The sequence below is a fragment of the Dama dama genome, chromosome 25, assembly GCF_033118175.1.
Source record: "Dama dama isolate Ldn47 chromosome 25, ASM3311817v1, whole genome shotgun sequence".
NCBI classification, from domain to species: domain Eukaryota; kingdom Metazoa; phylum Chordata; class Mammalia; order Artiodactyla; family Cervidae; genus Dama; species Dama dama.
Genome location: NC_083705.1, coordinates 43834716 through 43847308, shown reverse-complemented (window position 1 = coordinate 43847308; position 12593 = coordinate 43834716). Strand labels below are relative to the sequence as shown.

Genomic DNA, 12593 nt, shown 5'->3' with positions numbered 1-12593 from the left:
AAAAGCAATATTCAGTATTAAAAAAAGAATTAAATTGGTATCTCTTTTACATAAAGAAATTTTAAGAGTAGTTGCTTGAAATCAGGGGTAGTTTGTGGGTTTGCTTTTAGTGATTAGCAGATTATCCATTTATAGCTGTTGTCAGTTAACCATAAGTATTCTACTGAGTTCACACAACTCTGGCATTAAATTTATACCTGGAGTGAGCCTAGAGATCCAATGTAACATTCATTTACACAAGAAATGGAAAGCCAGATAGGTTAAGTGACTTTTTCAAGCCATTTAAAAATTTATGCCTCAACTCATTTCACTCCCCAGGCTTCTGTGCCAGGAGCGGGCAGGCAGGACCTTAGGTCTTCTAAATCCTGGTTCAGCGTGAGGGGCTCTGGAAATGACTCAGCACTCAGAACCTTGCTAGGATTTACCAGCTCTGTGGCCTTGGAAAAACTGCTTAACTTCCCTAAGCCTCAGTTTCTTCATCTATCTAAGGGGATAATTACTGTATCCACCTCATTGTGCTCGCTTCAGCAGGACATATACTAAAATTGGAACAATACAGAGAAGATTAGCATAGCCCCTGCACAAGGATGACGCACAAATACGTAAAGTGTACCATATTTTTGGGCTTCCCAGGTGTCTCAGTGGTAAGGAATCTGCATGCAATGCAGGAGACCCAGGTTCTATCCTTGGGTCGGGAAGATCCCCTGGAGAAGGGAATGGCAACTCACTCCAGTATTCTTGACTGGAGAATTCCATGGTCAGAGGAACCTGGAGGGCTGCAGTCCATGGGGTCTCAAAGAGTCAGACACGACTGAGTGATTAATACTTTCACTTCACTTGCAAAGGTTAAAATGCCTGAGAAGAGTCAAGCCTGTAGTAAATGCTCAGTGGACGCTTTGCCAACAGAAAAAGGACTGAAGTGACCATGCATCAGTTCTCAATGGGACTTCAAGAGGCGAGGCAAGCCTCCTCTGCCTTCTGGTGCCCCTGGACTCTACCATGAGAAAACCCTGTCCTGGGCAGTCCATCATCCCAGAGAAAGGAAACAGATGGAATGCATTTGAACTATTGAGACTCGTCACCATGCCCAGTCTTCTACAAGTCTTTTTTAGGCATCTGCATTTATTTATGTACCTAGGAGTGGAATTACATTAAAAGCAGCCTAACAGCTTTCCAAAGTGGTTGCACCATTTAATACTCTTACTAGCAATGAAGGAGACTTTCAGTTGACCTGCATCCTCACCAACTCTTGATATTGGGAGTCTTTAATTGTAGCCTTTCTGGGGGGAGGGGGGATTGGGATGGCATCTCATTGTTGCTAGCCTACTGAGCTGAGAAGGGTTTCTGGCTTGTTTAAGAACTTCCACTACTAACACTTGAGTCCTCTGTTTCACCCTCAAGGATGGAGCTCAAAAAGTCTGGTGAAGGCCAGACCCAGATTTGTCACTCAGCCTTGCTCATGGATGCCACTCACTGGTTATTGCCCAGACCAAGCAGCACATACCCCTAGAAACGCTCAGGTAGCTCACTGGACGGTTGGTGAGCCTTCCAGGTAGCCACACTACTTAGATGCCAAAGCTCCTTCTAAGTAGCACACATATCTGTGAGTGTAATGTGGGTATATTGAAGGTTTTTTCTATACCTTCTGTGTATTAATGAACCAAAAAAATTCACACATTTTGGTGGATGAAATCACATCTCATGTGTGTAGCTCACAGACAGGGAGCCTGCCCAGTATTCTGCAGGGTGGGGTGGGGTGGAGGGCACAGGTTGCTCTGGTGACCACTGCAGGGAGCTTTCTAAACCATCTTCCTCTACCTCTGCTCCCCTTTCTACTTGAACGGTCCATTTTTACCATCCCCTTTCCTTCTCTCGCCTCCCTCTCACTCCCTTTTCTCCTCTTTTCCTTTCACCAACTGAGCAAGAGTTGCACAAAACATCTGATCACAAATTTGCAATCAGCAAAAAAACTCAAACCCCCAAAATGTCATGTGTATGCCCTAATCCCTTCTGAATTTGATACAGACCTGCTTTATTTCATAGATAATTTTAATGGGTATTATTGAGTTCTATTTTGTCCTGTTATTACTTCATGTTGTTTTTTCCATACTTCTAGATAAACCTTGTAATTGTGATTCCTAATGTCAGTAGTCAATCATATGCATTCAGCAGCTCCCTGAGCTACTTCATCTAGTAGCTACACAATATTCCAGCATATGGATATTGCAAAATTTATTGGATCAATCCTCTTTCATTGGAAATTTGTGTTACTTTCTGTTTGGAGCATTAATGATAATGCTGTAGAAAATATCTTTTTACCTAATATTCATCTGCCTTTCTGTTTATTTCCTAAGGAGTAGTTTCTAGACATAGAATTACAGAGTCAAAGGGCAATGAACCACTTAAAATGTTCTTTCCACATATAATAAATAATATTCCAGAAAGACCCAGCCAACTTTGCTACTGAAATTAATATATGAGAATGCCTATTTCATAGCAAATGAAAACTTAAAAAAAAATCTTATAATTAAAACAAAACTCTTCTTTTTTAATTACAAAGCAACACCCATCTGCTACCAAAACCTCAGTCTTACAGAAGTGCATGCACTTCTTTCTTTAAATATTAGCCTGAAGGCTGAAATACATTTGGGGAAATACTTTCTGCTTTGCAGGATATTATAGGCAGTGGTAGATGCTGTTAAGTTGGGACTAGGGTTAGGTCAGTGATGGTGGGTAAGATTTCTTAGTGTGTCCTTCTCAAAGGTAGTCCGTTTCTGGCTGCTTCTTCCTTCCTTCCTCCTGTCTTGGTGGTCAAAAGTGCTGTTCCCCAAATCTTTCTGGCTCTGTGACTTCCTGGCACATGGCAGGGTTTCACTTGCTGGCCCCCTTGTAGTTGAGTGACTGTGTTTGGGTCACATGACTAGCTCTGGACTGTAAGATGCACACAGAGGTGACGTGTCACCACTAGCCCAACTGTGTCATTGCTGGTGTGAGGCTGAGCAGACCTTTCCTCTGCCACATACCTGGCTACAGATGATGGGGGTGTAGTGGAGTGAGAAAGATGCCTTTGAGATTTTGGTAGTGTTGCTACCATAGCATAAACTGGAGTGTTCATAAACTTTATGAACATAAAGCCTGTTCTCAATATAATACCTTCTGCCCCCTCTCTTCCTCCTGACTTTTATGAGTAATTCACCCATATCCATCATGCAGTCATAAGGCCTTTGCCAATGAGCCTAAGGCTTGGGAGTCGATAGAAATGGATTTGAATCTCATATGTTGCAGAATTGTCATAAAATGTTTGCATATAATTACTACTTAATTAAAAAGAGACCCTATCTGATGGCAAGTAAACCAAAAAGAGGGCTTCTCTGGTGGCTGAGCAGTAAAGAATCCACCTGCCAATGCGGGAGATACGGGAGACATGGGTTTGATTTCTGGGTCAGGAAGATCCACTGGAGGAGGAAATGGCAACCCACTCCAGTATGCTTGCTTGACATCCCAAGGACAGAGGAGCCTAGTGGGCTACAGTCCATGAGGTCACAAAGAGTCAGACACGACTGAGGGACTAAACAACAACAAAACCAAAAATAAGCACCTTTGTTTACTCAGGGAGGTTCAAGAACAAATGAATTGAAGGTTGCAGGGTGCGAAGGCAGTGGGAAGGGAAGCGATATTGATGACCAGCTGAGAGAAAGATGGAAAGCTGACCAGTAGGTATCATAGATGCATCAGTGTCATCTATAGCTTTAAGCTCCCCAAAGTAATACAAAAAGGCTAAGCCCTTTATTACTTAAGAGCCTGCCCAAAGAGTTTTATGCCTTGTGCGCAGATAGGCTGTGTGCATGTGTGAGTGAAACTGTGAAGAAACCACATGCGCAGTGGAAAATAATGCCCCTTTTAAACAAGCTGAGCAGGTCTTGATACAAGGCAGTGTGGTCTTGCTCCTCTGTTTACACAGGAAGCCTTTCATGCAGTCATGATATATGGAGGATTTAAGCCACTGAGATCCTTTATGCTAACAGACCATTCATCTTGGATTTTCCAGGTTTCTAGGTTGTCTTCGAGGAGTACACCATTGACTCTGAAGCTGGCTGATGTGTGGACAGATACATTACAAGTCCCTAAATTATCAAGTTGCAGGAACTTGTCATTATGAGGCTCTAATGGCACCCAGCTCTGCTCCAGCCTCCCTCTGACCCGAGAGATTGTCACATGGGCAGTGTCAGAGCTCTTTTGCTTTTGGATGTCAGAGCCTCAGTTCCTTCTTAGCATCAACATTTTCTTCTTCTTTTTAGAATATTTGTTTGTTTCCTTGGTTGTGTTGGGTCTTAGGTGCAGCACATGGGATTTTCGTTCTGGGTGTGTGCTTGCATGCTAAGCTGCTTTAGCTGTGTCCAGCTCTTTGCAACCCATGGACTGTAGCCCGTCAGGCTCCTCTGTCCAGGTATTTTCCAGGGAAGAATACTGGAGTGGGTTGCCATTTCCTTCTCCAGGGCATCGTCCCGACCCAGGGATCGAACCGGGGTCTCCTGCGTTGCAGGCAGATTCTTTACCGACTGAGCCACCAGGGAAACCCATAAGTCCTCACATGTTTATTTAGTGCTAATTGCCAGGTACCATTCTAGGTACATTCTACCTAACTTTGCAGTCCTCAGTTTTTTGTCAGACATGAAAAAGAAGCTAAAGTTCCAAATTATCCCCAAATAGGCAGGACCAGCAAACTAATTAGAACTAATTAGACAGCTCTAATTAAACTAATTAGACAGCTCTCTCCTTCTCTCTGAATATGCCTGTGGCTTTGTGTCACACACACACATATATGTGGGCTAGGGACTTTAGCTTGTGTTTTCCAAACACATGTATATAATTAATTTATTTCTTTACTCCATTCATGCATTTGCTTATTCATTCAGTACACATCCATCCGTTCCTTCAGTTAACTAATGTTTTTGGTAGGCGTGCTGTGTGCCTCTGCAGGTAGTAGAGATACAGTGAGAAATGAGACTAGGTTCTCATTCTCAGCTTTTCATTCAGAGTAGACAGCGCCCTGATGTGCTTATTAAATGAATGGTTATGATTTTACAATGTACATTTCTAGTAGAGATTGGCAATTCAGCAGCATGCAAGTTAGGTTGCAGGAGCTCAGCCCCTTTCTTCCCTCTTCCTGGCTTCACAAATATTCTTTTCAGCAAAGATGCCTTCCCAGACGTTTCATTACATGTTTGAAATATTTATACACATAAGTGGGGAAAATGAATTAAAACTGTGAACTCTACATGGCACTCAAGTCAAAATAGGAAGTTAAGTTGTTCAGCTGTGCATTTTGACTGCTTCCCATTAGGAAGCCCCTTTCAAGAAAAAAACTTTCCCAGAGCAGCACACTTCAAAGGGGTTCCCCGTAATGCTGTGTTTAAAATGTGTTAATTGACTCTAATTGCAAACAGCTGCCCAGTTTAGCCACTGTTTGCATTGGCTTTCACCCACTCTAGATCTAGGTCATCTTTTTGGTTACATTATATTCATATTGGGATCTTAATATATTTGTTGTAATCTCAGAATGTGTCGCCATTCAAAGGATTATGAGATAATAAATAAAAACACGGAGACAACATATTTGTCAAGCCCCGAGGTCACTGCCAAGTACAGAAGTATTTGAGAGCAGATGCCCTCTTTGATACACTGTGCAGGGTCATGATACCTCCCTTGAACACATGGGAAATCTTCCAACCACAGCAACAACAACAACTCCACGGTGTTTGCTGGCTTTCCTATGTGGGTAGAAATGCTGAGTGATCTTTTATAGTCTGTTCTCCACCACTTAATTATTGAATTTTAATGCCTTTGTAGGAAGCAGGGAAAAATAATAAATATTTATTATTTTATAGGTGAAGTTGCTGTTGGACCTAGTTTTATAGAATGTTGTCATTTTTCAAGAAGCACTTGTGGTAGCAACTTGCTGGTTAAATGTGAAGAGGTGGTTTTCAAAATGTTTAACAAATAGTAAGGCAGTCTTGAGGGCTTCCCAGCTGGCTCAGCGGTAAAGAATCTGCCTGCAATGCTGGAGACACTGGAGATGTGGGTTCAATCCCTGGGTCGGGAAGATCCCCTGGAGTAGGGCATGGCAACCCACTCTAGTAGTCTTGCCTGGAGAATCCCAGGGACAGAGGAGCCTGGCGAGCCACACTCCAGGGGTTCGCAAAGAGTCAGACACGACTGAGGGATTAACACACACATAAGGCATGAACACTGAGCAATTAAAAGAAACACTTGCCGGTCATAGTAACTGGCGTGGCTATACTCATACATACTTGTGTAGCAACCAAAGGGTTCATTTTCCACAAGTTAGTACTGAGGGTAACTGGAACTGATTCTGTTGGGATTCAGTATAGAATATGCTGAAGAAGGAAATGGCAACCCACTCCAGTATTCTTGCCTAGAGAATCCCATGGACAGGGGAGCCTGGTGGGCTGCTGTCCATAGGGTCGCACAGAGTCGGACACAACTGAAGTGACTTTGCATGCATGCATGCATTGGAGAAGGAAATGGCAACCCACTCCAGTATTCTTGCCTGGAGACTCCCAGGGACAGAGGAGCCTGGTGGGCTGCCATCTATGGGGTCGCACAGAGTCGGACATGACTGAAGCGACTTAGCAGCAGCAGCAGCAGCAGCATAGAATGTGCACCTCAGAGTTATCTTGCCTCGGGAGTGAGAGAGACGGGGTATTGCTACCCACTTGAATTTGACATTGGTTGAAGGCTGCTTCTGGGCATTACTGTCCCACACTTCTGTCCTGCCATTCAAGTGGCAAAGTGGCCTCTAGTTGACTTTGCTCTTATGCAAAGAAATGCTAGAGCCAGCCATTGGAAATCAAGCTGCTGAGTATTGAAATGGCACGTCCCCAGTGGTATGGGTGGTCCACCAGACTATGGGTGGTCGGTGGGCATTTGAGAATATCAGTGGAGCAGAAATGGAGATCAGAAAATCTTTCGTTCTCTGTTTTGGGCACATCAGTAGCAGCAGCCTTCCTGAGATTGTCTGAAACAAGTTGGTCTTCAGAATAAAGTTAAATGGGATTGAGGGATGGAGAATATAATGAAAATGATGATGACAGTGGGGTTGATATAAGTAGCTATTACTTACCTTTGTTTCACTATATGATAGACACAACCTCCCCATTTTCCAGATGAGGGACCTGAGGCTTAGAGATGTCCAGTAAATTGTATGAGGACACTCAGGGGGAAGGCTAGAGACAGATTTTGAATTCTGACTTTTCTGACTCCGTGATCCTGAAGGTACAGAAGGTTTAACACAAAGCCTTCCCATTCTCTTTCCTTCCCTCCTTCCCTGTCTTCCTTCTTTTGACACACATTTTGAGTACTTACTATGTGCTAGATGCTGTTTTACACACCACTCGGCACAGAAACAATTTTGGTTCTTTTTGATCCAGAAAGTCTCTCCATTTCCCCTTCCCTGCCTCCACTTAACTTTTGTGGGGCCTGAAAAAGTGTAAGAATGAAGGCTCATGTACCATGTCTAAATATTTACACGTTATAAGTCAAGCTGACCGGATGTTAAATAATATACATTCCATCCTCCTGCCTTGACAAATATACCTGCACAGAGGGCAGGTTGGAATGAAAATTTATGGGCTCCTGGGGTGCCACGCAGGAATGTGGAGGCTCAGGAAGTGAGGTTCCCTCCGGCCTGCTGCCTGTCCCCCATCTCTTTCTTCCCTGGTAGCCCCAGTCTGTACATCCAAGCTCCATGTCTGCAAACAGCCACCCCGTGGCCACTTCCTGGGCTTAGGTATGTGATTACTGGAGGTTCTCCCTTGAGAGAACCGGCCTGGGGAAGGCTCTAGAAGGGGGCTTGGGACGCTCAGGCAGAGAGTGGTCCCTGGCACCCAAGGTGTGGTCTGGAAAAGGAGATGCAGGCTCCGAGTGGGCAGGTCTCCATGGAGGGGGGCGTGGCCAGGGGAAGACCCAGACTGTCAGGTCCAGGTCTAGGGGGTAGGGTGATGGGGAGGGGGGGTGGGCTCTGTTTTCTGGACCTATGAACAGCTCTGCTCCCTCTTCCAGTTTTTCTTCTAAAACTCACTTTCATGTACTTTTTTTTTTTTTTTTTTTTAAAGATTTGGCCTCTTGAGGATTTTGTTTTAAAATGTAGAATTCAAATACTCTACTTCTTGAACGGGGGTGGGGTGGGGAGAGGGGGCGGTCCGTTGAGGTGGACAGAGGGTAGATATTCCGGGAGGAGGAAGGTGAGTTGTCGATGGAGACCTCCTCCTTGGGCCTTGACGGATTCCACACTCAGCTGCTCCAGTCTGTGGAGTGGGCAAACAGCCACCCTGGTCCTCTGTCCTGAGATCTGATGGGTTCACCCCAGACTTTCAGGAATGGATGTGATTTCAGCAGTATCAGCTCTTCAGCCTATTTACCTCTCTAGCCATAATGACCTGAAGCTCTGGACAAACTCCTAAAACTAGCGAATAAGCAATGCTTGGCTTTCCTGGGTCAGATTATCCTGGGGGAGTCAGATAGAATGACCTGAATGGCACATGTTCATGTTGGCATGTGTTCCTCTCTCCCCACTGGGGGAAGATATATAATATTGACAAGAACTAGGGCTAGAACACACACTGGTGTATTCAATAGTGATAATAATCTTTTGCAATTAATTTTTATTGAAGTACAGCTGATTTACAGCATTGTGTTACTTTATACTGTACAACAAAGTGGATCAGTCATAGTCACTCTTTTTTAGATTCTGTTTCCACATAGGCCATTACAGAGTATTGAGTAGAGTTCCTTGTGCTATGTAGTAGGTCCTTATTAGTTATCTATTTTATATATAGCAGTGTGTATATGTCAGTCCCAGCCTCCCAATTGATTTCTCCCTCACTTTCCCCCTTGGTAACTGTAAATTTGTTTTCTATATCTGTTGACTCTATTTCTGCTTTGTAAATAGGTTCATTTATGTTGTTTTTTAGATTGCATGTTTAGGCAATTGATAATAATCTTTATTAATTTAGCTAATTCTATATAATGTCTGTGTTTCCCCTTCAGGTGGTTATGATCTTCTGGGCATAGGTAACTACCTACCAATAGGTATGCCTCTTAGGGAATCACTAAGAGACCAGGATGTGTGTATGTGCCCAGCTGTGTCTGACTCTTTGTGACCCCATGAACTGTAGCCTACCAGGGTCTTCTGTCCACAGAATTTTCCAGGCAAGAATACTGGAGTAGGTTGCCATTTCCTTCTCCAAAGAGGCTGGCATGGCTAGAGCTTATTTAATATGGCTACTTCAGTGTGGCAGCCAGCAAGGCATTGTGATGGGCAGGATGTTGCTGTCACACCAGGGTTCATTGGGCAAGAGTTCTGAGTGCCATGAGTAAGCCCTGCTGATGAACCTACTAGGGGATTGCCCCGTGGGGACTGCCCAGGATGGGAAGCATAGGGAGACCTCTGGGGTCCTTGATTCCTAAGAGGGCTTCAAGGGGAGCTCAGTTCACTGGGCCCCAGCCAAGCCAAGAGAGTGCATAGCAGACCTTGATTGGCCACAGACTTCAGCATCAGAGGCCTTCTGAGGAGGACCCAGAGGACCTGGAGGGAGGTACAGGACCTGTGTGTATGAATCATGGAGACCAAGGATCTCCTTCCCCCTTTTGTGCCATCAACAGGTAAGAATAAACTCTTCCCCTAGAGGTCATCTCGGAGAAGGGAAAGCTGGGGAGGAAAATTGCAAGATTGAAATACCCAGGAGCTTGTTTAATTTATTCTGTGGGTTGACGTTTAATTATCTGTCTCTGCATTGTAAGGCTAAGGGCTCAGGAGAAGGATTAGATCAATTACAGCAAAATAAACTGTATTTTGTTTGTGTAACTGAGTGTAGGGAAAATTTGAAATTGTTAAAATTGTCTTTGCCCTGCACTTAATCACTCATGCCTGCATGGATGAGTGAGTGTACGTGTGTGCACGCACACACGCACACACACAGCACTTCTATAAATTTTTCCCTGTACCACCTCTCCTCAAAAATCTATACTCACAGAAACATCAGTGAGGCATACAGGATTTAACTGAGGATTTCCAAGGGGAGATGTGGTTTCATTGCACAGCTCACATGCTCATCATCTCCGTTCAGGGCTGTATTTCATCATTTTTAAGATGCACCTTTTTCGTGTTTGGATACTTGCTATCTCTGAAACCACTTACTGCCTTACTGTGATGGTGTGTCAGAGTATAATGACAGCATTTTCATAGCAGTCCATAACATTATGGTGTGTCTTACGCTGGTATCTTTTAATATTTGATAAAATTCTTCTGTTTTACTGTCCTTCCTCAGCTCTTCCCAGAGGTTTACCCTCTTAGGGAGTTGAGTAGAGTGGTTCAAAGTACAGATTCTGTGGTTCAAAGGACAGACCATTGCTCACTAGCACCATCATTCATAAGCCCATAACCTTGGGCAAGTTGTTGAGCCACTCTGGGCCTTTGTTTCCCCATCTGTGAAATGGGGATAGTAGTAGGGACCACTTCACTGGGTTATGTAAGTATTAAATAAGTGGATACATGTAAAGAGATTGGAACTAGTGCTCGACAGTGGTAAATCCTAGGTAAGAAGCTACTCTTACAGTTTTTACCTCTTTAGGCCCCTCTCACACAGGCTCAATCTCCTGTGGCCTGATACATTTTCCTTCCTTTCTTATTTTATGAATAGTAGTTCAGTGACTACTGTTTGCTATTTGATCATCCCTTGAGATCTTGTCTCTCCTCCCCAAGTGGCTTACTTGAATAGTTCCTCTGAACAAATCTGTTCTCTCTTTTGAGCAACAGTGAAAGATAAAGTTTGCTTGATGTGGTAATTCATTTTTATCATTGTTTTGGAGACATCTGTGTTGGTTGCAGGCTTCCCTCATAGCTCAGTTGGTAAAGAATCTGCCTGCCATGCAGGAGACCCCAGTTCGATTCCTGGGTTGTGAAGATCCACTGGAGAAGGGATAGGCTACTTACTCCAGTATTCTTGGGCTTCCTTTGTGGTTCAGCTGGTAAAGAATCCGCCTGCAATGCAGGAGACCTGGCTTTGATCCCTGGGTTGGGAGGATCACCTGGAGAAGGGAAAGGCTACCCACTCCAGTATTCTGGCCTGGAGAATTTCATGGACTGTAGCCCATGGGGATCCAAAGAGTCGGACACGACTGAGCAACTTTCACTTGTCACTTGTGCTAGATGCAAGGGATGGTGAGGTAGGAGTTTGACAAGAGCAGAGGAGGTTTGTTGGAAAGCTTGAAAGGAGTAGAGGAGGATATGATGGGAAAAATCAGGTTGGAACCATGGAGCTAAATGGCCAATGGAAGGATCACTAGGCTATTTCTCTAGGACACCTCCTGTAGCCTCTGTGTCTCACAACAGCTGCCCATGCTGCAGACCCCCCATTACACTGGCCAGCCCATGTAGGGTACAAAGGCTTTCCTACCCTTCAGATCCCTCTGTTGGGGTGATAGCTACTTCTTCCCACATATAAGCCTGGTTCTGGAAGACAGGGCAGTGGACATGAACGGGGAGATTAATTTGGGCTTAGATGAAATGTGGAGATTTAGGAACACAGTTTCAGACATAAGGGCCTCAGAGGAAGATAGACAAAAAGAAAAAAAACCCCAGAGAGACACCCCAGCACATCTGGGCCCGAGGTGTGTCATAGGCCCCATTGCCCTCATCATATTTTCCATACCCTTGGTGCTGGAGTTTGCATGGCTGTGGCCCTGGTTTTCTCTTCAGTTGAAAAATAATCACTGGACAAAATAATTAGTTCTAGCAAGTGGAAAATTTCTGCTCTTGGGTTTGCACTCCCAGCTCCAGAAATCAAACACACTAGAAGCAGAGTGTACCCTGGCACAGGGTGACCAGTACCCCAACTGGTCAGTGCCCCCCACCCCCGTTGTTCATTTTGTTGGTGACCTTGTCTATGAGAACAAATAGCTTTCTAGTCGGTCACCTCTGGAACACAGTAATAGTTTTTGAATGGGGATTATAAAAAATATTTTTTTTGTTTTGTTTTGGGTTTAATGAGTCAATGCTTTCTTTTACGATGAGTGTTTATAACCAAACCTAAATGTGCGTAGGGTCTTGAACTGCACCCCCCCCCACACACACACAACTATTTCCTATTTGTTCCCAGAAAAATTCCAAGGCCAGATTTTGTTATAGCAACCAGAGGCAAATATCAAGACAGTAATGAAGAGCAAACTCAGGGAAAAGTTTCCCTCCAGTGGAGCTTGAGTTTCTGTAGTGTGGCTGTCGTCTGCATGAAGCCCTGGAAGGCAGGAGTGGATCTCTTTGGGCATCTAGTGAGTCCAGCTTTGCTGACATCCAGGACCTGCACTTTTCTGGGAAGTGTATCTCTCAAGTGGTGGCGCTAGTGGTAAAGGACCCGCCTGCCAATGCAGGAGACATAAGAGACGTGGGTTCGATTCCTGGGTCGGGAAGATCCTCTGGAGGAGGACATAGCAGCCCACTCCAGTATTCTAGCCTGGAGAATCCCATGAACAGAGGCGCCTGGAGGGCTACAGTCCATAGGGTTGCAAAGAGTCTG

At 44.5% G+C, this 12593-nt stretch overlaps 1 non-coding gene across 1 annotated transcript; it reads left to right on the top strand.

Moving 5' to 3' along the window:
* The first annotated feature begins 515 nt into the window (after positions 1-515).
* LOC133046915 (U6 spliceosomal RNA) lies at positions 516-622 on the top strand. Its single transcript, XR_009690610.1, has one exon. It is a non-coding gene; the product is annotated as a U6 spliceosomal RNA (small nuclear RNA).
* Positions 623-12593: the final 11971 nt, after the last annotated feature.